The sequence below is a fragment of the Lissotriton vulgaris genome, chromosome 2_1 (genome assembly GCF_964263255.1).
Source record: "Lissotriton vulgaris chromosome 2_1, aLisVul1.2, whole genome shotgun sequence".
NCBI classification, from domain to species: Eukaryota; Metazoa; Chordata; class Amphibia; order Caudata; family Salamandridae; genus Lissotriton; species Lissotriton vulgaris.
The window spans coordinates 745456104-745481501 of NC_141687.1; positions in this window are offsets into that span (position 1 = coordinate 745456104).

Genomic DNA, 25398 nt, shown 5'->3' on the forward strand with positions numbered 1-25398 from the left:
TTATGGTTCAGGGGTAGGTTTGGGTTTTCGGGTACAGGGTTATTTTTATGGTTCAGGGCTAAGTTTGGGTTTTGGGGTACAGGGGTATTTTTAGGGTTTAGGGGTAGGTTTGGGTTTTGGGGTACACAGGTATTTTAAGGGTTCAGGGCTAGGTTTGGGGGTACAGGGGTAATATGGTTCAGGGCTAGGTTTGGGTTTTGGGGTACAGTGATATTTTTAGGGTTGAGGGGTAGGTTTGGGTTTTGGGGTACAGGGGTATTTTAAGAGTTCAGGGCTAGGTTTGGGTTATGGGGTACAGGGGTATTTTAGGCTTCAGGGGTAGGTTTGGGTTTGGGGTACAGGGGTATTTTTAGGGTTCAGGGCTAGGTTTGGGTTTTGGGGTACAGGGGTATTTTTAGGGTTTAGGGGTAGGTTTGGGTTTTGAGGTACAGGGGTATTTATAGGGTTCAGGGCTAGGTTTGGGTTTTGGGGTACAGGGGCATTTTTAGGGTTTAGGGATAGGTTTGGGTTTTGGGGTACAGGGTATATTCATAGGGTTAAGATGGGTTAGTGTTTAAGGGTGTTGGGGTATTTTAAGCAGTAAGGGCGGGTTATGATTATGGGGTGCAGGGGTATTTAAAGGGAGCAGGGTGGACACCCGGAGCTGGAATGTACAGAACCTGGGAAGAAAAAACAATGAAATATTGGGCACAACGCTCGTTTTTTTTCCCCGTAATCCCACGACCCGCACACGCCCACACTCCCAGCACACGCCCACAGCACACGATATGAGACATGGCATGAAGGCAGAACGTACCACACGCCCCCAGCGTTTGTCACACCCCCAGCACACGCCCACAGCACAACGCAGACACACTCACAAGGGACTACTTTGCTGGCAGGGTTCTTTTACCTTTTAAATGTATATGATGGGCGTCTGCATAACCTATGTCCTTCTGCTGCAACTGCTCTTTCCAACGCTGTATTGGGTGTTATGATTGGTGCTGTGGTTCCTGAGATTACCCGCCTCAAAGGTTTGGGCTCTCTCTTTATATTATTAGTATAGATAGATAACCGTAAACAAATAATTTGCAAATGCTGACGTGCGCAGCAGAAGTAGCTTTTGTAAGTTTGAGCACAACACCAGCAAGGGTTGATTGACTGCCCCCAGCACATGTCACCTAAATAACTGAGTATATATTAGAAAAAAAGGTGCTGGACTACCCCAACATTTCTGCATGGACCTAACGCTACAGAAAAAAGCATCCAAATCCCAGAATATAGACCGGCCTCGGCAAGATGGCCGCTAAGGGCAAGATGGCCGCTAAGCTGCTGTAGGAGGTAGTCGCACCTACTCCCTCTCCTGTATCATGTATGGAAAAGCATGCTGAAATGAAGAGTTATGCTGATCTTCCAGATAACTAGCAGCGGGGAAGAAGGATCCGAAGCAATAAGGAAAGCACTGTCAATCCTACTGGGCTACCTTGAAGTGAAACTGACGAGAACGCTTAGTCAAGGTATTGCTACACTGAAAAGGATGGCACAGCGCACAGGGGCAATCCCTAAATCAACAGCGCCAAGCAGAAGAACCGCTGTAACAAGTGGAACCGTTCAAAAAGCGCAGCCCAAGAAAGGAGAAAAAACAGAAAAAACCGCCAAGGAAAAGGAAAAGGAAAAGACTGAATCTAAGGGTGTGCTCCAGGCAGGAGCCGCGGTGTCAAAGGAACAACAGCAACAGAAGCGCCGTCAATCGGACAGCGGGAACACGAAGCAAGCAAACAGTGTACCTGGCAAAGATCGTCGGCAACCCACAGTCACGGAGGCTTTTGCAGCCAGGATGCAGCCGACGATTCTAATCACGGAAGACACAGCGGCCCCGGGCGCTGAAACGAACACGGAAGCTGAACGCTGCAACCGCGAGGACGCAAGCACGGTGGTTGCCGAGCAACCGGTGTCTCAGGCGTGCGTGCAGGAAAGAGCCGCGCTCAGCGAGAAGGCTTCCGTGTCTGCTCCAGGGGATTCAGACGCGGTAACAGACGCTGTAACAGACACCACTGCAGACGCTGCTACAGACGTGGACACATTAGAGCCGGAGGAGGTAGGAGAACTGACAAATAATAATAACAGTAACAAGCAAATGCTGGAAGCTCTGTTAGAAATAGATATTGCACCTACGCCTGGGGACAGCAATACTCTAGGGCAATCCACCTGGGGAAGTATGAAAAGCGTAGAAAGTCGGGCTATTAAAGGTGGTAAAGGAAGGAGAATACTTTCCCCAGAGGCAGAAAAATTCTATACTGGGACTGAAGGTTCTGATTCCTCGCTGCGCTCAGAGGAAGAGGATAGTACTACTGACCTCTCACTAGGTTCTGAGTCTGAATCTGAAGGGTCCCATATTAGCGGTCAGAGAAATAAAGATACACAGCGGAAAAAAAGGCGTACTATGATAAGAAGAGACAGAGACATTGATAGAGCCGCATCAAGCACAAACAGGAAACTGCTTTGGGACTATGGCAGTACCTCCAAATTGTACCAGGACCAAGAGCTAGGCGTCACCCCCGATAATCACTTTATAAATATCTCCCAAGATGCAGCCGAAGCACCACCACAAGCGACTTTGGATGGGATGTTTGCCATGCTAAAACAAATGCATATAGAAGCTCGTCTGGAGAGCAGGAGAGCTAGACAGGATACTAAAAAAATACAGGCAAGCATCAGAAAGATGAATAAAAAATACGAGGAGGTGGAAGAAAGAGTGGTTCAGGTTGAGGAAAGAACCGGTAGGTTGGAGGACGAAGTCACAGACTGGCAGGCGTCTAAAGCGGAGCAAGGGAAAGTGATCGAGGATCTACAATGGAAGCTCGGGGATTTCGAGAATCGTCAGCGAAGGAACAATCTAAGATTTCTGGGACTAGAAGAAGGACTGGAAGGGAATGATCCAAGAGGGTTCATGGTCAAATTGCTGAAAGGCGCATATCCAGAGTCACACTGGCAGTGGGAGCTAGAAATCCAAAGAGCGCACAGATTCCCACTGACGCAGAAGAAAACAAGAGACAATAGTCAGAATAATCAGAAAATCCTTCCTAGGGCAATGCTAGTTTTCTTTGGAAATTTTTTGGCTAGGCAAGAAGTTATGGAATCTGCCAGACCAGAGAAAAAAAAATCAGTTGATGGGATCACATTTTTCACGAGGCCGGACTTTTGCCACACAACCGTTGAAAGAAGATGGAAACTTAGACAGCTAATCACCCCATTTCAACGTCAAGGCTCTGAAGCGTACCTAATGTTTCCCTCAAAGCTGAAAGTTGTTACTGGTGGCCGTGTTAGAATGTTCTTTTCAGAAGTAAAAGCAGGCGAATATCTTGCAGAAATCACGGAGAATCAGAAAGGAAAGAGAAGCAGGGAATCGGACCCAGTATAGGCTTTATATTTCAAGTCAGACTGAAGCATAGGAATATATGGGTAGGCTGATCAGGAGAGGGAGGCGACGCTGCAGCAGCGTGTAGCCACACATAGGTCATGACTGACCTATTTGCCTGTAGTAGGGGGGGGGTCTGTAAGGGGAGGGGGGACAAGGGGGTGGGAGAGGGTGGGGGGGGGAAGGGGATGGTGTAGAATTTAGGTTATGCACAGCACAAGGAAAGAAGTTATGTGGACACAAACAGATGACAATAGATAGATTAAGGATGATAATTGTGGTTCTACTCTACAAGTTTAGATGGCGTTAAGAGTTGCAACCATTAATATCTGCGGTTTAAACGATGGAGGGAAAAGACAGAAAGTTGCAGCCATGTGTAGATTACTGAAATTGGACGTTATATGCTTTCAGGAGACACACGTGAGAGGAAAGGATAAATATCTTATTGATCAATTAGGGTATGAAGTATTAGCATACACAAAACAAGATGTAAAAACGAAAGGGGTGGCAATTGTTGCAAAGAAGGGGATCATGGTGGTTAAGAAAAAGAAGGAGGATGAGGAAGGGAGATGGGTGATGATTGAAGGGGAGACTGTTGGAGGACGTTATACAATTGTGTCTGTCTATGGCTCCAATGATGATGAACCTGAGATATTTGAACTACTTGATATCGAGCTGGCATTATGGGCAGAACCAGTAATTTTATGTGGGGATTTCAATGTTGATGGGCTATCAGGATTGTGTAGGCCGGGAGGGGGGATGAAGGGTGATCGCAAGAAGAAAACTCGTAGAGCTATCACTCATTTAATGGACAATAATGCTCTGGTTGATGTCTGGTTAGCACAAAATCCCGTGGGAACGGGTAGTACCTTTTACTCGGCACCCCATAAGGCTGTTGCTAGATTAGACTATTTCCTAGCCTCCAGTACCTTAGCTACAAATTTAAAAATAGAAAAACTGCCCAGGGTTTTCTCAGATCATAACCCATTGGTGATGACTATACCTCAGAACTCCAATGCTGCAGGTAAAGAATACAATTGGACCTTTGAAAGAGGGTTGCTTAAAGAAGAAGACTACATTAATAGAATGAATATATGGATTAGGCAGTTCTGGGAGTTAAATAGAGGTACGGCCTCCGTAGGAGTGGTCTGGGACACATTCAAAGCAGGGGTAAGAGGGGAAACACTGGCATATACTCTTCATAGGAGTAAAAAAGAAAAGCTTGAATTAATAAATAGGCTACAGGCCTTAACAGAGCTAGAACAACAGCTTATCCAGGCGGTTATTAATCAGGGGCCTTTGGAAGAGGTTTTATTGGAAATAGAACTAAAGAGAGCAGAGACTAGCGAAAAATTGGCAAATAAAGCGGCAAGTAACTACCTGGCAAAAAGGGAGAAATGTTATGAATTTAATGAACGAGTAGGACATATGTTAGCAGTCCGTATTAGACAAGATATGGCAGCAGGAGAAATTAAAGAAATTCGTGATAAAAGGGGAAATGTGATGACCAAGGCAGCAGATGTGAGGGAGGTGTTCAGGGAATTTTATTCTGAGCTATACGATCAGGACTTGGGTGACGTGGAGGATGAGATTGAGAACTACCTAATGGATATCCCCCATAAAGAACTGGGTGAGGAGGATAAGGAGATGTTGGAATCCACTCTAACGCTGGGTGAGATCCATATGGCAGTAACCAAACTCCCGTCAGGAAAAGCTGCGGGACCCGATCAAATTCCGGCGGAATTTTATAGAGTTTTTTGGGATACCCTGGGGGTTGACATGTTGGAAACTTTGAGACACGCGCAGAGAGGGGAAAATGCACCAAAATCGTGGGCCGGCGCAAATATTATAGTTATTTTGAAAAAAAACAAATCACACTTAGATCCAGGCTCATACAGGCCAATAACGCTTATGAATGCGGATGCGAAAATCTACTCCAAGGCTCTCTCCCAAAGACTAAGTAGGGTAATTGAGGGGATGGTAGTCGCAACACTGCACGGATTCATACCTGGCAAAGGGACCACTCAACACACCAGACAGATGGTTACCATATTAGACGCAGCAGGTGTTACAGGAGACCCTGCTTCAGCCATTTTCTTGGATGCAGAGAAGGCCTTCGACAGGGTCTCCTGGGGGTACCTGTGGAAGGTCTTGGAATGGTTTGGGTTAGGGGCAGGATATATAAAGGCCATAAAGGCGCTATATGTAGAGCCCACAGCTAAAGTAAGAGTAAATAGAGGTTATACCGAGGGCATACGTATAAGGCGTGGTACAAGGCAGGGCTGTCCGGCCTCGCCATTGCTATTTGCCTTATACCTAGACCCCTTTCTGCGTAGACTGGAAGAGAATACCAACATTCTTCCAATTAAATTACTCACACAGGAGTATAAAACACTTGCCTACGCAGATGACGTGGCAGTGGTTACCCCAGAACCTGGCTTGGCTATCTCAGAAATCGAACAAGAAGCTGTGCGTTTTGGAAACATTGCAGGATATTCACTGAATAAAGGGAAAACGCAGATTATACAAAATAACTGGGTGAATTTTCAGGATATAAGAGTAGCTAATGAAGTGACGTATTTAGGCGTTAAGATCACCACTGACTTAGACAGACTAGTTGAAATAAACATGAACCCGCTATTGCTAAAAATAAAAACTGACACAGAAAGAATGAATAACCTACACCTGACTTTAACGGGCCGTATTAATGTAATCAAAATGGTTACTTTTCCAAAGGTACTTTTTTTTTTCAGGTCTATCCCATTATTTTTTGAAAATACATGGTTTAATAAATTAGAAGCAATCCTGAACAAATTTATTTGGGCCAAAGGAAAAACAAGGAGAGCTTATAGACATTTAACGGTAGGCAGAGATAAAGGCGGCTGGGGGGCGCCGGATTTCAGGCTCTACTATTGGGCAGCTGTAATACAGTATTGCTGGGGGCTTTTAGGAGGGGGAGGCAGAGAGAACACAGGAGAAACCGATACAGGATCAAATAATGCCTACAACGTCTATACAACACTATTGGGGGAGGAGGCTGAAAATGGGTTCCTAAATACAATAGATTTTAGTTATTTCAAGCATACAAGATTTAAGACCTTAAAGGCAGCCTACAGGGTGTGGCAAGGAGTGTCGAAAAAATTGGGATTGGGTAGGTTTAATAACTATACGCGGCTATTTTCAAATTGTTCATTACCGGAGGAGATTTTTAGGGATGGTACTATGCGAGACTGGCATAATAAGGGGATAGGGAAAATAGGGAATTTAATGGACAATCAGGGGAATATGTTACAGTTCGCGACTTTAAAAAGTAAATTTGGGCTAGAAAATAACAGCTTTTTCAAATATCTCCAGGTTAGGAGCTTTTTAACTCAAAAACATGTTGGTCCGGCCGGAATGGGACATTGTAAAGTGATGGAATATTTAGAAACAACTAATAAGTGTACAATTAGACAACTTTATGTAGAATTGAAAGGAAATAAAACAGATGAAAGGACTAAGTATGCACAAAAATGGGCTGAAAAATTGGAGTCAGGATTAGAAACTTTCCAGACGTCTTTGGATCTGGGCAGAACAGTGTTATGTTCCGCGACTCTTCAATCACAGCACTTCAAGACGGTATTTTCCCTTTATCATACCCCGGCCAGAATAGCACAATGGGGTGGCACGTCAGGTATAACATGCCCCCGCTGCAATTCAAATGAAGCAGATATCATACACATGTTTTCGCAATGCCCACAATTGTTTACCTTGAAAAAAGCCATAGAGGACTTTTTTGATAAATCACTCAACCTTAAGATTCAACTCACTGATAAATTAGTTATACTAGGGGTGGGTTGCACGGCAGATGATATGCCAGTAGAGTTTATTTTTGTCTCACTCGCAGTCTATCGTTTATGTGTAGCAAGAAACTGGCTGAATAAAGCTCCCCCCCCATTTCAGGAATGGATTGCAAGTCTGCTGTCAATATACAACCTAGAAAAAGCAATTTATGAAAGAAAAGGAAGGAGGGCTAAGGCTTTAGGTAATAGGATATGGCAACCTATTACGGGGTGGAAAAATAGTAGGATGAACCCAGCACAGTGAAAGAAATACTCTTTCTTTTTTTCTTTGTATTATATGGTCTTTATCCTGTTTATTTCCTCCCTTTATTTCATTTTATATTCAGTTGTCGTTCTTTTATTAATTGATGTATAAATGTGGGCATCATTTATGCGTAGGATTTTTATCTATATGCTTTCTGTTTTTGGTATGCCACAAAATGTATGATAATGTACTTAAGTATTTATGTAATCAGATTGTGCTGTAATCAAATGCAGGACAATGTTGAGAAAAATTCTTTGAAAATGTTTAATAAAAATTTATAAAAAAAAAAAAAACAAATCCCAGAATATAACTTTGCTTTTGACTAAAAAAGCAAAAATAGCTGAAAGTGTCTCACATTCTATTCTGACATTTATCTCATTACACGGGTATAACTATTTGATTGTCACGTGCAAACACACTCAAAACATGGACATGTCACATTTAAGCTTTCTGGGAGCTTGGAAGCTATGATGACATACAATTACAAAACCCCATACCACCCACCTATGGCGCAGAGAAGGCCCTATAACGAAGTGTACTCATGCCATTAATGTATCTGAATTGCTTTGATTTGCAATTGCATTTGCCATATATAAAATGCCTCCCACTCCTGGCAATATTGAGAGGTTACCACAGACAGTGACACATGATCGTTTTGCGATTTGAAATAAAGTAGGGCGCAGTGAGTGAAAGGTAGGTGCATGCATGTTAAAAAGTAGATGAAATTGTCACAATATGTGCACTGTACATTTCGCTGGATACATTGGTTCGGAGTTTTTCCTTCGGCGCTTACAAAAATACACTTACATTACACCAAATGCAACTCAACACATTTTTTCAAGTAAATATAATAAAGTAATGTTGCGCTCCTATAATCTCAATTTTCTTGTTAACAACACGTATGCCAGCCTTAAATTATTAACATTGGGAACTGTAACTCATTAAAACATGACAAGAGAGGTTTTAAAATAGTGTCAGATTTCAACAGAAAAGCTGCTGTGTGTCTGAAAGCTGACTTTCCCATAATATGCCTTTACTTATGGGGTCTGGGTCCCCATAATTTTACGTCCCAATGTCCTCTATCTGTACACATAGTAATCAGGGCTGGACTGGCCATAGCGGGCACCGGGCGTTTCCCCGGTGGGCCGCTAGGATGGGGGCCAAATAGGGCCTGGGGGCCGTTTCTGTTACAGGGCCGTTTTTGCAGCATAGCTGCAAAATCGGCCATGACCGGCCCTGGCAAACAGCTTGGGTACTCCCAGGGGGACCGGCCGAGCTCTTTGCCAGGGCAAGTTTTGGCTCCCAGTCCAAATCAATCATGGCAGATGGCAAGGTTTATGCACAGGTGCGTGGGGCAGACAGTGCAGTGACTGCAAAATATGTCTCCCTAAAATTCCAATTATGTGTACACAGTCCACTCTGATGAACAATATTTCCCCCCTCCCCCTCCCCCAGACCTGCTGTTGTACACCCCCACATACAATGGGCCCAATATCAACTAACCAAATGGGCCTGGCAGTTGTCAGTTTAGTTTTACAGTTTTCCTTACCTTGCGAACTGCCGAGTGCCGGCCCGACTCTTTCACCTAGATCCACGAGTCACGATGACAGGAACGTGCATTGTTTTCGGTCTAGCAGCTCACTAGATACTGGCACTTCAGTAAATCATGTGTCTGTCTGACTGTCTGAACAGACACACATGGCATGCAGTGTTGCTAAAATGATGTCCAGCTCTCATGTGTTAGAGTGCTGGGCCTGATGACAATCTCATACACCACTGAAATCGATTCTGCACAGACTCAAATTCTTGCCTCCCACCTGCCACACAACTTTTCCTAAATTCTTGCCTCCCGCCTGCCACACCCTTTCCTCACTCGTCACAGGGTGGGACCGGGTGGGGTCCCACCCACACCCTGTAACAAGTTGCCCGGGGTCCCACCCACACCCTGTAACAAGTTGCCCACACCCTGTAACAAGTTGGGAAAAGGTGAGGTCACAAGGCTCTCGACTTCCTGATTGACGTGGAGGCAAAGCGCTACAGGGCTTGTATCAAAAAAGCCCAGGGCGAATTTTACCTCCACACCATCAGGGGGTGGAGACTGGGCCTTGTTGCTAAGTGTTTGCCGAGCTGATGACTTCACAGGTCTCAGGTCTGTGATATTGTCAGCCTGGCAATAACTTAGACTTTGGGCCTGTTCAGAGGAGGGGTTAAAGCGCAGTGTCAGTCACATGTCCACATTGCTATTGTTGAGCATAGCAACAACAATGCTGGTGTCGGTGAGTGGAACAGGCAAAGCCCCCATTCTATAAACTTACAACTGAGTATTTTTTTTTCATTAAAAAAAATTAACATTGCATGATAGTTTTGTTTTTACTGTGTAAGTAAAGGAGGCGGAGCCCCGACGGCCGCTTACAGAAACCGCTGCTGCTAACCATCTCTAAAATGTTTATGAAAATAACGGTTCTGTTTCTTTACTCACTCCATCCCTCATTTGAGATTTATACCAACCAAATATTTTTTCTCTGAATATAAACTCTGCACATGACCATTCTAACCAAGTCCCTCTGTTGCAATAATTGTAACTTTCAAAGCCACTGCCTGTGCAGTGGATGTCAAATGACCACTTGCACAGCGGAATGTTAAGTGTGTATTTTAAGAGCACCACCTCAGCATCACTCCGCACCTGTGTAGCTCCACCTGAGTACCACCTCACTATCACTCCCCACCAGCGCAGCACCATTTCAGCAACACTCGGCGCCACCTCACAATTACTCAGCACTAGCCCAGCACCACCTGAGCACCCACCTCAACATCACTGCGCACCAGCACAGTACCACCACAGCATCAGCGCAGCACCACCTCAGAATCAGTGCAGCACGAACTTTGCAACAGTGCATCACTTCAACACCACCTCAGCGTCACTCAGCCAGCACCACTTCAGAAACACCATCTCAGCAACACTCAGCAGCACCTTCGTGCTAAACACAGACTCCGCACAAGCACAGTACCACCTCAGTATCACTCCGCACCAGTGCATCACTGCCTCAGCATTTGTTGCTATTCCCTCTTAACTTATCCATCAGTCTAACAATTATCTGCTGCAAAGCTTGGCTTTACATGTTCAACAAATGCCCTTGCGCTAATTAATTTTTGCTTAAAAAATTCCATATGGCATTTCTCTTCCTAAAGTCATGCTGTATTAGACTCTTTCTGTCTCTGTGTCCTCGGACTCATTGCTGGGCCTTCCATTTCCCTTAATACTCTATAAAATGTCAGAAACACCTATACATGCCCTGATTGAGTCATACGGCATATGTTAAACCTCCTTTGCCCCTGTATTTCCTCATATATTTGGCTAGCCACACTTGATGAACGAAGCACATATTGCGAGTCAGTTTCCACATTTACATGCTCGCATCATATTGCCCCATGAATCTTCATGAATCTGTGTGGGCTATTTCTGTTTTGTGATGTACAATTTTCTTCTATTAAGTAAGATGATGAAGCTGGGTCTGAGATTTCAAAAAGCAATGCTAGAATGACATTTTAGACAGAGGTGGTGTGTACAGCATTGGCAGCTTTTTGCATTTAGCATATCCGCCCAAGGACCCTTTGTGATATTAGTTGTATATGAATATAATAAAATTACCTTGTCTTTTGGCTATCTCTCTGATACGAATCGTGGGTCATATTAACAAGATGTGCGTTAAAACACGCACATCGCACATTACACTATCGCCGGATTTTTGCGCCGTGTTAGCGCGTTATTATCAACGTGCAACACATAGGCGATAGTAAATCCTGCGATAGTGAACATTACCGCGTGAAAACAAGCGTTGTTTTCACGCGCTAATGTGTGCCTTGTTAATATGGGGGGTGGATTCAGCTTTATGATACACACCCCCATGTTAACAATGCCTAACGCCTGGTCAGAGCAGGCGTTGGGAGACCTGCGATAAACAAGTTAATCGCAGGTCTTTTCCTCCCAACGCCTGCCTTGGTGATAGTGTCATAAGGTACTGCTTTTCTATATATTATGTTAAGTTAGCATGAGCTTATTAAATGTTTAAACGACATATTTTCCTTCGGCTTTAGTTTGCACACGGCACATAATTATTATTGTAGCTTTCAACTTAGACGAAAGATGTGATTTATTGAGAATAATATGTTATTGCTCAGATATCAGTCGTGCCTGGTACATTTGGTACACTGTCTGCACGTTGAGATCTATAGCCTCTAATAATAACCTAACACAAGGTTGCTGGGAGGCCTGATCCTCGCACCACATTAGACATAACACAAATAATGTTGCTGCCAACATTGGGCTCTATGCGGGTTTAAGATAGTTACTGAGAATGCAAAAACACACTTGATGGTGCTTCGCATGCAGAGAGTTGGTAGCTGATGATGTGATCTTCTTCTGCTGACATTTAGAGGTATGGGCCCACCCTGCTAAAAACCCAAATGAGACCTTCTTAGATATAATATAGTATGCTAAATAGGGTGCGCGAAATATAGGTGATACAAATTTCTATAGATTTTGCATTATAATATGCTATCACCGTTCGCTTACTATGGACTAGTGACTATGCTGATAACTCTGATTTTTATAATATGTATGTTGGTATTATATAAGATACTGCGTTTGAGAACCTTGCATTGAAAAATAAATATTTCAAACTTGCACTTGTTTTCTTTTACTCCCCGTTGTGGTTTGAAATGATTATAGAGCGAAAGAGTGTTCATGTGTTCCACGATACCTGAGGTACACTAAAGTTCATGTTCTGGTTTGTCTAAGTCATTGGGAGTTTGTTATGACCAATGAGACACTGTAGCTAGCTTGGTAAGGGGATTTCTGATACTAAGGTGAGTTTTGGGTCATCCTAATTCACCCAGGTTCTAGATCTCTGTGCACAGTTCTGTGGGAGAACGGAAACCCTGCTACATGGCGCCCAACAGTTGTTGGCCTTATATCATGACACTCGAGTAGTATATCGTTCAAACCTTAAACCCTTTATTCCCGTTTCCGGAAAACGGTGGTGTCGGAAGAACCTACCTATTTTTGAAATAGGTCTTTTCAAGCTTGAATCTTTCAAAAAACGGTTTCCTTGAATTACTACCCAGTAGTGCTACAAAGTAATCTTTGTTTTTTCACGTTCCTGTGCAGTCATGGCACAAGCCGTGGACATCCCGCTGCATAGACGCATTGCGGTGCGGGACCATTTGCGGGCTTATGATGTCCCTTTGGAAGGCTTGGCTGTGGTTCTGGTAGTGAGTGCGGAACATGCGTACCCTTACGAACTGTTTTATTCGTGGGTGACATTTTCGGCGGTGGACGCGAATTCTGGTGTGTTCCACTCGTACACTCCATCAGCTGTACCTGCTGCGTATGCTCCGTACAGAGCACAGGAAGTACCTATTGATGTTTGGCAGCATAGAGTTTGGTTTGGTGGCGCCCTACCACACGCTTTAACCGCTCCGAGGTTAGGTCCTTTGTCCATTCCGGGCACTCCTTGGCCCGCTTTGGCTGGATTTACTTCTCACCCTAATCGCGCCACTTGCAACGTGGGTGACCTGCGACGTCTTCACGAGGTCGCGGTTCAAGTGATTAGGGCACTTGTTCATTACACAAGTCGTAATGTTCAAGACGCAGCCCCCAGGGGTGCACTGCTTCAAGCAGGGCAGGCTGGTTTGAAAATCAGTCCTGTCATGGTGAATTCTGTAATGGGCAAAAAGCCCCAGGATAAGGATGACTTTCCTTTCTGGCTTGCCGAGAAATTCGACCAGCTGGAGGCTGTGTTTCCTAATACGAATCCTGGTGAAAAACACCGGATTCTTACACTTAGTTTGCCGAAAGATTTGGCCCCTGAGCTTGTTGACTGTGAAACATGGGGTAAGACTTTTGCAGCAGTCTATTCGAGGTGCTTCGGCTCCCCGTCCATGTCCAACCTGTCTGCGGTCCTTAAACGTGTTCAAGATGATCACGGACCGGAGTCAGCGGTTGAGTTGGGTATGCGCCTGTGTGGCTCCTTTGAGGTGGTTTGCGATTTGATCCTTGCGAATGTCAAGGGGGGGGATGCAGTGAACTTCCAGGTGGCTAACGCCTTGGCGTTAATTCCCGACGCGGACAAACCCCGTCAGTTGGCAAGGATAATTGTGGCGGCTTATAAAATGGTTGGCCGCAATGCCAAGGGTCTTAAGACTTTTTCTGATAAGGAGAAAAAGCAGCCCCAGGGACAGTCATCGGAGGCGAACGCTCAGCCCAAGTCCAAGAAACAAAATTGGCCTAAAAAACAGATTCAGGGTAAGCAACAACAACAACAACAAACACAGGTTTCGCGCCCTGCGTCTCCATTGCCTGCGCAGTCGGAACGTGTTTATGATTTGCGCGACCGCGCGATGATTAAAACACCTGAACGTTTTCAGGTTTCTGACCAACGCTCTCCTCGTTCCTTTCAGGACTCATCGGCTCCATCAACCGGTGGTGGAGGGGGCGGCAGGGGCCGGGATGGCCAGCAAGGACGTGGTCAGCCCCGCCCGCACAACGGTGCAGACAAGCAGGAGGGCTCTACGCCTCAGAGACCGCAGTTTGCCAAGAAGAAAGTCGCAGCCTTGACAGCGCATCGATATGCCCCAGATTGTGAGAACGAGGCTTCGGAATCTGACTTGGGCTCTGACCTTGCTGGACAGCGCGGCGGAGATTACCATAGTGAGAGAGGCCCTCCGTCCACTACTGAAGGTGACAGCGACTGACACTTATGTTGTGATTGAAACAGCAGATACAAGAGTTGCTCCCCCTGATAGACTTTTCGAAATTGTCCTGTTAATTGAAGGTGACATACAGCGTACCGTTAAAGGGGTATTTTGGGAAAATCTTTCGTCTACATATGACATTTGGCTTTCGGAGGCTGATTGGCCCCCACCTTTTGTGCTCGCAGCTCCACGAGGGGAGGAGGTAATCCTCCCCAGTTTCGCGAACACAGTTTCGAGAGTGGAATCGCTGCACTTTGCAGAAGAGTGGGCTCTGGCGCTTGCACCGGCTGTGTACCGTAATCAGTGTGGCTGGGATAAATTGTCCCCGAACCACGAGATTCCTTTACGGTCTCAGCCGCAGCCTCAACCTCAGTATCCCATACGACGTGAAGCAAAATCTTCAGTCGCAGCGATCCTTGAACAATTGGAATATCAAGGTGTAATTGAAACGTGTGTGTCACCGATGAATAACCCCCTTTTTACTGTAAACAAACCGGACAGCTCTTACCGTTTGGTTTTGGATTACCGGCATTTAAACTCGCATTGCCGTAACTGTGCAGTACAGAATACTCACGGCTCTGCCCTTGTAAATAGTCTTGTGCGTAAGCGGTTCAAAACCACGCTTGACATTTCCAATGGTTTTTATGCCCATTCATTGGACAGTCTAAGTTCCCAATGGACTTCTTTCACATGCGGCGGGGTCCAAAAAATGTTTTGGCGTCTTCCAATGGGCTATAAGAATAGTCCTGGCGTATTTTCCGCACGCATTGTCTCTCTGTTGGAGAGGATCGACCCAGATGCTTGTTCCTATGTGGATGATATCTATCTCACAGACGACGAACTTTGGGAGCATCTGTGTAGAGTGAACAGTATTATTTGTAACTTTGCAGACATGGGTTACAAGTTTAATTTTGCAAAATCACACATTGCAGAATACACAGTGTTGTTTCTAGGCTATGAACTAACTAATGAAGGAAAAGGCTTGGCTCCTCACTTCCTGGAGAAGTGCGCTCAGTTGCGCTCTCCGACAACACTGAAAAAATTACAATCTTTATTGGGCTTTTCGAATTTCGGGAGGACATACATTCCGGAATATGCCCAGCGTATCAAGCCTTTGTATGCTTTGATACAACCTTCTTTTTCCAAATCATGCTGGCTGCCTGAGCATTCAGCTATTCTGCAGTCTTTGTAAGCTGATTTGCTCACTTCTGAATACTTACAGACTCGTGATAACCAGACCAACCTGGTGATAAGAATTGTCCCTGGGACGGTAGGTTTCACGTACCTAACTTTTAATGAAGGAGATACAGTACCTATGGCTTACAAGTCACACTTGTACACTTCGGCTGAATTGCGATTTTCCACTGTGGAGAAAGTTTTGGCCGCTGCGCAGATGGCAATTCTCAAAGAACGTGCCCTGTCACAGGGAAAACGCATGTTGGTGGTTGTTACCCCGTGTCCTGCCTTGGAGGCAGTTACGAAAGCCAGTGTACCAAATTCTAAAGCTTTGCACCCTCGGTGGATTCAATGGGCTGCATCCTTGTCATCCCAGGATGTCACGTTTATTTTTGACGCCACTTTACGGTCGCAGGAGTTCTTACAGTATGAATTTGTTCATCCTGCTCCTTTAGCAATGCGGCCGTTGGAGGATATCCATTGCATCATTTACACTGATGGTTCGGCGCAGGTTGCGCATAGCTCTAAACATGCCTACGTTTCCGCTTGCGCCATTGTGGTCGGTGCCATGGTGAACGATGAGTTCAAGTCCAGTGTCGTGCACACGCAGACACTCGGAGACTGCACCGCACAATTAGCTGAGCTTCGTGCTCTGATGCTTGCGTTAGAGTATGCAGATCCGAGTGTGACGACTTTGGTCGTAAGTGACTCTTACTACTCTGTCCAGTCGTACAATGAGAACTTGTTCTTTTGGATTCAGAATGAATTTCGTGATTCCAAGGGTAGCACTATAAAACATAAAATGATCTGGGTCCGAGTGGCGGAACACAAAGAGAAGTTGCCGCTCGTGTTTGTAATTCATACCCTTGGCCATCAGCGCGTGGGGGTCCACGCTGTCGGAAATTCGCTTGCTGATGAGGCAGCGAAGTCTGCAGTATCGAAATACTTAGTTGCAGCAGTCACAAGGTCCAAAAGTAAGATAGATGATGACATCTTGGCAGCGGTCGCTGCTTCTGAGAAGGGGAGTAAATATCCTGCGGGGTTCCCTTCTAAAGACACATACCACTTAAGTCCCGATAAGGTTCCTTATGTGAAAATTCCTGAAGTTGGCGAACGTTTAATTCCCAACTCGGATCGCTGGGCTTCTTTGATTACAGCGGCTCATGAAGGTGTGGCGTCTGCGCATGCGGGCGTCTCAGCCACTGTAACTCAGCTACAACAGAGGTTCTGGTGGCGGGGACTGTACAAACAGATGCGCGATTATGTCCTTCAATGTGACATTTGCCAGCAGATTAAGCCTTCAACTGCTGCGCGTCCGCCTCAGACACAGTTGTACATTTCTAATATACCACTGGGGTGCGTTTATTTGGATCACTGCGGTCCTTTTTCTTCTGATACTGCATATAAGTATATCTTAGTAGCAGTTGATTCATGCACACGCTTTGTGTGGGTATGGCCACATCGGAGCGCTGATTCGCGGACTGTCATTAAGGATTTGCAAGTCTTTGTAGGGATTTTTGCCTGTGGTACCTTCCATTCGGACCAGGGTCCGGCTTTCGCCTCTAAGGCGTATAAGGATGCTATGGTTTCGTTGGGGGTCCAAGTCAAGTTTTCGTCTCCGTACAGACCCGAGGGAAATAGTGTAGTTGAACGAATGAACCGTGACTTAAAGCTCGAGTTATAGGCACTGGCAGAAACTGGTTAGCCCACCTCAATGGCGTGCGCTTAATAATCTCCCTAGAAGGTCTCTGGGTGGGCGGACCCCATACGAAATGCTCTTTGGTATCAAGATGTACGTCCCTGACCTCGACGGTCTAGACTGAAAGGCCCAGGCCACGGCCTTTGACGTAGATGAACATTGCAATGTTTTACAGGATCTACAAAAGACCAGAGACAGTCTAGCAAAGGAACATTTTCCCTCCACATCGGATGATGCGTTGCAGATCCCGGTAGTTGGCTGGCTACCCCAATTTGGAGAACTGGTTCGAGAGAAGATCGATAACAAGAAAGAGTTTGGTCCCTCATATCGTACACCGATTCGAGTTCTTGGAGTGAAGGGCACAAGAACAGTCATTTTACCACCAGTTCCAGGTCGTAAGGAAAACAGATTTATTTCTATTGACAATGTCAAGACACACAGGGTGGCCGATTCTTCATAGCATGACACCGGCTGTTTCCTGTCCTACCATGGTGAGGCATTCTGTGCTGGCTATTACTTCTGGTGCAGAACAGGAGGTGTCCCTCGAGATGCCTGCCATATCCAGTCCATTATTAAATACTATTCCTGCTACTAACAGTGATGAGCTGAACTACACCTATCCTGCTGACTTATCTATGCCAGATTTGCAGACTCGTTTGGCCGACCAGTCAAGATTCTCTTTTGACTCTGTTTCGGAACTTTCAAAGAAACCCTCAACTATTGCAATATGTGCCACCTTATTTAAAAAACATTTTTTGATTCCCCCTTGGACATACAATTGGTTGATTCTATTTTCATATTACCGTTTTCTGTCAATTGGTTTTGTGTTTTATTTTTTCCGCCTGATCGATGGTCACTATGTTAAAGAAAGAACAGGAATTCGATACCTTAATGGAACATTGGCCCCTCTTTCCTCTTCACATTCAGCACACAGACTGAAAAGAAACTTGAATGCAGTCAACATTACTGCTTGGCCTGTCCTTGATGGGATTGTGTGGGATGCGGTTAGGTTTCAAATACATGGACCCACTGAAGTGATTAATGTTCCGAATGTGCTTAGAGTAAACATGGGGGATGTGATTAAACAAAATATACGTTCTGATGATTGGGATATTCAGGCCGTAGAAGCATTGTTCTCTGATTTGAAATACTATGCTGCCTTTGATGCTGAGGATTTATATTTAGATTCTATTAATTATGGTGATTTGTTTTGTTTTCAACATTATGGTAATCATTTTTTACATAAGACAAATTCCAGGAGGGTTGCTGTTAATTACACACAGTGGGAACACTGCCCTGCTCCATTGGGAGGCAGCTCCAATACATTTCTGAAAAAATACACTTATTTTACAGACTTTAATCAATCAAATCCTGAGTCATTTTATTTCAAAATGACACAAAAGTCCATGTCCAAAGTTAGACTTACCGATACAAAATTGCTGTATTCGAAGTCCTTTCTAGACAGATTAGCTGTAGTTGGCTACGAGTTTTGGAAAGGAACAATTGACCTTAAATCGGTTTGGGGTACCAAAGATTGGCAGGTACAAGGCACTGAGTCTTTGCACCGTGCATGTCTCATCCCGAATCACATGTTGTTTTTAAATTCGTCCATTTTCCAAACAACATGCTTTGAATTGGCTACATCTAAAAAATTAAATACACCAATTATCCCAGATTTGGAAGAATATTCAGGATGGGGTAATTATACTGAATTGTCCATTCATGAGTTGCAAGCTCTATTGCACAATTCATCCTTTAATATATCCAGTTTGGATTCAAAGGGTTGGCTGATGTGGCATAGGAGTGCTGATTCTTGCCAACGTCATTTTCTGGGTTTGGCTGAGGGGTTCACTGAAGTCAGACCTGATCCCCGTTTTGAGACTGATTATACTGTCACCACTTATTCTGTGGGGAAGCTGTGTCAGAATTGGTTACAACATTCCACTTTAGCTGCAGTTAAACTACATCTGTCTCAGTTGGCTGAAAACGTGGATTTGAATGATTTTATTAAAGGCCCAGCTAAGGGTAGATCTAAACGGTGGCTTTTTGCAGTTTACAATGAAATTTGGAAATTTTCTCAAATTGAGGCTGCTAAACGCCTAAGAGCGATTGACCAAGCAAATTTGGAAAAGGTGCTTGCAGTCGTCGATAACAGTATGAACACGCTTTCTTCCCGAATTTACACGTTGAATAATATTGTCTCTTTTGTGGTCGACATTGTAAATGATGAAGTATCTGTATTGTACCATGGACAAAATCAATTACGTTCTCTGATGCAGTTTGCGTGGACACTACAGACTCTGAAATCTGGTCGCGTTCCTTGGAGTTACATGAACGTGTCGTCCCTATTTGCCCCATTTAATTTGACTGACAAACAGCGCATGCTTTCCATGCGAGATGCTTCATTTTCTATGTTACATATTGAGAAATTGGAATCTTTGCCCTTTTCTGTGGCTGAAGCAGCTGCTGCTACATGGCTTATCCATGGTGTTATTACTTTACCATTTGCGTTGTATACATTTACTAATTGTATGAGATACATTGCTATAGGGCGATATGAACCACTAGGCAGTGCTTTCCTCCACGAGGCATGGTCTTTACCATACAGATGCCTGAAGGATGGAAAGGAAGTGAATCTGAATGGTGAAGAATGCACACAGTCGCCTGACCGTTCACTGATATGCAGACACATCCAGTTGCATGGTTCTTGTAATCAGGACCAGCCTAATTTGGCCTGTGTTTTAAAAGGCACACCGGTTCCTGCTATTGTTCCCACATTCACATTATTGACAAACGGTAGTTATTTGCTTTTGAATAACGAGGAGTGTTGTGGGTTAATGGTCGATATCGCCTATGTGGTTACTGTATCAGAACGTGTGGTGTGTTGCAAGAACGTGTTATATCCACCCACGCATGGGAATTCAGCTGTTTCCATCTGGCCGCGCATCCCAACCTTGAAAGCGGAGTTCAATGGTATGAGCCGCATAAGGGCTCTTTTGTCTCAAAAAGAAGTGGCCCTGAGCTCGGCCCGTGAAACTTATGTCCTTCACATAGCTAACACACGCACAGAGGTGCAGGCACTTTTGAATACTGACTTGCCGTTTCATTTCTGCTAATTAGTACATCAGATCTTTAATGCCTCCTCCACGTCTGGCTTAGCTTATTTTTTTAAATTGGTTAGCAGTGGTCTTGTGACTACGTTTGAAAAGATTTTTGGTGTCATCCCAGCTTTCTTCCATTCAATATTTTCGAGCTTGTTTGGCGTATTTCCTGTTTTTCTGGCTTTAGCTGCAGGCGTTTTGGTGTTATTCTGCTTCCTAAAACTTGGATGCCCATCCTGCGCAAAAAGCCGCTCAGCCCCTTCTGGCACTGTTTCGCAACCGGATGCTTGATTACTATGGCACCTTGCCGCTTGCGACCTTAAGCACGGCATTTGGATTATCGTTTCGATTTTCCTATTTCACATGTGTCCAGCCTGTGTTTCATTGCCTGAGCTGCGATTTTGACTGGGCCATTGATTTGTGTCTCTGCTTGCCGTTATCTCCTGAAGTCGATTTTAATCACCTGATGGGCCCCGTAGTTGCTCACAAGTTGATTTGTTCATGCGAAAGGATTATGGCCTTGGCAGCGATGCATGGACTAATGGGTCAGTGGGACATCCCCGCAGCGGCGCATGAGTTTCTGGCACATAACGTTCTTGAGAACCCACCGAGTTGTCCTCTGATGTTGCTAGAGGGTTCGGTATTGGCAGAGCACGTATGTTCTTTCCCATTGCTTAATTAGATGGCTGAACTGTTTTCGGATGATGACAGTGATTTCATGTTGGAAGCTGTGGCTACCTATTTTGCATATTCTATCCACCCATGAGTGGCTTTGGAGACTTTCACTATACGGGCACGTCACTTTTTAGTAATTCTGAATGGTGCAAATTTTTTTTACGAACAATTTACTTCATATGTTCTAGGCCTGTGATTTTATATTAGGCCTCGAGTTCGAGTATTTTTTACATTTTTTGTTTGGCCACTATAGGCATTCATACATATTTTCATTAATTTTTATATACAGATACATACATTTAGCTTGGCTCAATATTATTGAACTCTGCTTTCATGTTCTGCCTTTATTATATTATTGGCTTGTTTCTTGACCGTCCTCGGATCATTGGGGGGGTGTCATATAGTTACTGCTTTTCTATATATTGTGTTAAGTTAGCATGAGCTTATTAAATGTTTAAACGACATATTTTCCTTCGGCTTTAGTTTGCACACGGCACAGAATTATTATTGTAGCTTTCAACCTAGACGAAAGATGTGATTTATTGAGAATAATATGTTATTGCTCTGATATCAGTCGTGCCCGGTACACTTGGTACACTGTCTGCACACTGAGATCTATAGCCTCTAAGAATAACCTAACACAAGGTTGCTGGGAGGCCTGATCCTCGCACCACATTAGACATAACACAAATAATGTTGCTGCCAACATTGGGCTCTACGCGGGTTTAAGATAGAGTTACTGAGAATGCAAAAACAAACTTGATGGTGCTTTGCATGGAGAGAGTTGGTAGCTGATGATGTGATCTTCTTCTGCTGACATTTAGAGGTATGGGCCCGCCCTGCTAAAAACCCAAATGAGACCTTCTTAGATATGATATAGTATGCTAAATAGGGTGCGCGAAATATAGGTGATACAAATTTCTATAGATTTTGCATTATAATATGCTATCACCGTTCTCTTACTATGGACTAGTGACTACGCTGATAACTCTGATTTTTATAGTATGTATGTTGGTATTATATAAGATACTGCATTTGAGAACCTTGCATTGAAAAATAAATATTTCAAACTTGCACGTGTTTTCTTTTACTCCCTGTTGTGGTTTGAAATGATTATAGAGCGAAAGAGTGTTCATGTGTTCCACGATACCTGAGGTACACTAAAGTTCATGTTCTGGTTTGTCTAAGTCATTGGGAGTTTGTTATGACCAATGAGACACTGTAGCTAGCTTGGTTAGGGGATTTCTGATACTAAGGTGAGTTTTGGGTCATCCTAATTCACCCAGGTTCTAGATCTCTGTGCACAGTTCTGTGGGAGAACGGAAACCCTGCTACAATAGGGTGTTCCCATCTCCAACCACATTTTACATGTGGTTGGACGTGGGAACGCCCACTTTGCATGTCATTAGCAATGTTTCTCGCTGACATGCAAAGTGGGCTTGTGGCAGGTGTTGCAATGCCCTTGTTAATAGGGCGCTGGAAGTATTGCCGCTTTCTCGACGAATTGTGCAGAGAAATCGGCGATACTTCAGCTTGCTAATATGCACCCTACACTTTTACAGCTTGCTTATTTGTCATAACGGAACTCATAACAAACACTGAAATAACTGGGAAGATTGTTTTTTGTGTGCATTTTTTGCTTATTGCAGTGTGTCTCCAACTGCGTAGCATTCTAAGGCATACTATTTGACTTCTAGAGTTTTGAATTTAGCTCTGTAAAAACCATGCAACCATTAATGCTTTCGCAGCAGATGCTATAAAACATCCAGCAGGTAGTGGGGGAGGGGGGGGGGGCTGGGATTGGGACTCCGTATGAAATCTTCTTGAAAGTGAAGCCATGTGATAAGCATGCTGTTTTTGTGTAACAGAGACACTGAAAAACGATTGAATGCAAAAGCAGCTGGGTGTTTTTTTCAGAACCGCTAATAATAATAATATTTCACATTTGTAAAGCGCACAATCACCCGTGAGGGTCTCTAGGCGCTGGGGGCCGTTGGGAAGATTAAGCAAACTATTGCCCAGTGTCACGTGGTGCTGTTAATCTGCAGCCGGTGCCGGGGATCGAACCGTGATCCGCAGATTCCGGAGTCATTCGCCCCAGCGCCACACCTTAGATTCCAGACCGGAGTCATTCGCCCTAGCCCCGGCACCACACCTCTTCCATCTAATCGGTTATACTCTGTAAATGTAGAGCTGAACTGCTTAATTGTATTTCTATCTCCAGTAATTGTATTTCTATCTGATTGATTGATTGATTGATTAAAGTTGTTTGTCATCTTATTACATGCATAACTGTTTTAATTCTGGCCACCGTGTTGACAAAAGAAAGGCGCATGGCTGCTTCATTTGTTGGCTTCATCTTTCTTTTTTACTTCCCCTGTTTTCAATGCTCCCCTGCTACCTTATTTCAGTGGTGTCGCAGATAAGGTGACAGAAACCTTATAAGCATATACGTACAATCTTACTGAAGTTCATTGAAGTCAAATCTTTTGTCGGAAATGATAATGCCCTCTCTCAATTCATAAATCGAGCTCACCCATTCAGCAGTTGAAAGCAAGAGCTGAATGCAACAGGATTTGCATAAGTGCGTCCTCGGCATTCCCCTCCCCCACTCATGGATGTTTTATGAATGGTGAGGACTTTGCACAGGCTCTGGTTTAAGCGATTCTGTGGTCAGGGCACGGAGAAAAGGTTTAGAAAAGTCAGAGCCACTGCCAGTCATTTCCTGAGCACGCCTGCCATAACCCCGCCTCCATAATGACGTTGTAATTTGATAAAGAAGCTGTGCAAATCCTATCATATCCTCAGTTCTCAAAAACAGAATCAAGCAAGACATTACGAACAAAGCTTTGCTGTTTTTAGGTTCTTAATTAGGCAATGGCTCCCGTAGAGACCAATATATTTTTTAAGCTGCTGACTTTTCTGTCTTTTTGACAGCGTAGCATCCTAAATTTTGTTGTGGATAAGGCTTGAACGTTTAATTATTTGCCCCCACTGGGCTTGAACACAAAACACTGGCATCATTTGCTCAAGCAAATTTTATTTTTGTCTCATAGCACTTCAAACATGGCTTCTTCCACCTGTTTTTCAGCGTTCACCATATTGGTCCGTCGGCAAGTGTTGTTTTATCACATAATCTCCAGTTCAGGATCATGACAGTTTTAATGTTGAACAATTGTGTGGTGTTGCGCTCTAGTCTACGAGCGTGAACGCGATGACGCGTCACGCCGTAGGCGAGAGCGGAACTGGCGCGCATGCGCAGATGACACAGGCGGAGAGCGCGAAACCCGAGATCGGCAGTTGGCGACCGGAGCTCTACCGCCACAGACGCTCGGCGCTCTATATTATTGCATAAGCTGTTTGAATTGAATAAAACGCATTCCTAGCAACCAAGGGCTCATTGTGCTGTGTGAAAGAGTAAAGAAGAAACATTATATTGGCGACGAGGCTGAGACACGAACACCATCCAGGCACAGCCGAACTGGACACCGATCCTTCACAGGCACCTCCACCAGCCCGGAAGACAGAACAGCAATCAGCAAAAGAACACAAGTATAGAGCGTGGCAGCAGCGCAACCGCTCCACCCACCAGGAGACAAGCCACACCAGGCTCAGGTCAGTGCTGCCCCAGGGACAAGGAGCCCATAACCAAGCACCCTGGCAACCAAAAGCACCATCCCAGAGCCAGAGGAGGGGGCACAATCCACCAACCCCACGCAAGTTATAAGGGATAACACTCCAGGGAGTCCCAGAAGTCAAGGAGACACCGCAGAGAGTGCAGGAGCATCCAGTGTGCCCAATAACCCCGGAGCCCAAGCAGTAGCTCCCAGAGGCGAAGCCAAGATGGCAAACCAAGCTTCAGCCCTGATGGCCCCCATCCCATTCCTGCCCAGACCAGGGGAACCCCAAATGAAATGGGAGGATTGGAGGGAGTACTTTAGGAACTACATAGAAGCACTGGAGGATGAGAATGGAGAGGAATACACCCCAGCAAGAAAAAAGAGATTACTGCTCCACAATCTAGGCCCTGAAGGGGTGAGGGTGTTCGCAAACATCGTGCCCAAGGAACGGGGTGCAACAGAGACTGATGTCTTCAAAAATGCACTAGAAGACCTGGACAACCACTACCGCCCTGCAGTGTGTGTTTCCATAGACCGTTACAATTTCCAGCAAAGGAAGCAAGAGGCCGGGGAGTCCATTGACGACTATGTGGCCGCACTCCGACGCCTGGCCATCATGTGCCAATACGGAGCTCTGCAGGACGAGTACATAAAAGACCAGATAGTCATGCATACCACCAACAGGTCTGTCCAGGACAAACTATGGGCACAGAACGAAACGTCACTCAAGGAAGACATAGCAATGGTGAAAAAGGCTGAAATGTCGAAACGCTGTGCAGAGGCGGCCAAACGAGAAAGCACGCAGAAACAGATGGTTAACAAGATAGACGAAGCCTCTACATCCAACAAACAAAAAGGTTCATATGGAGAACAGAGGCGGGAGACCAAATG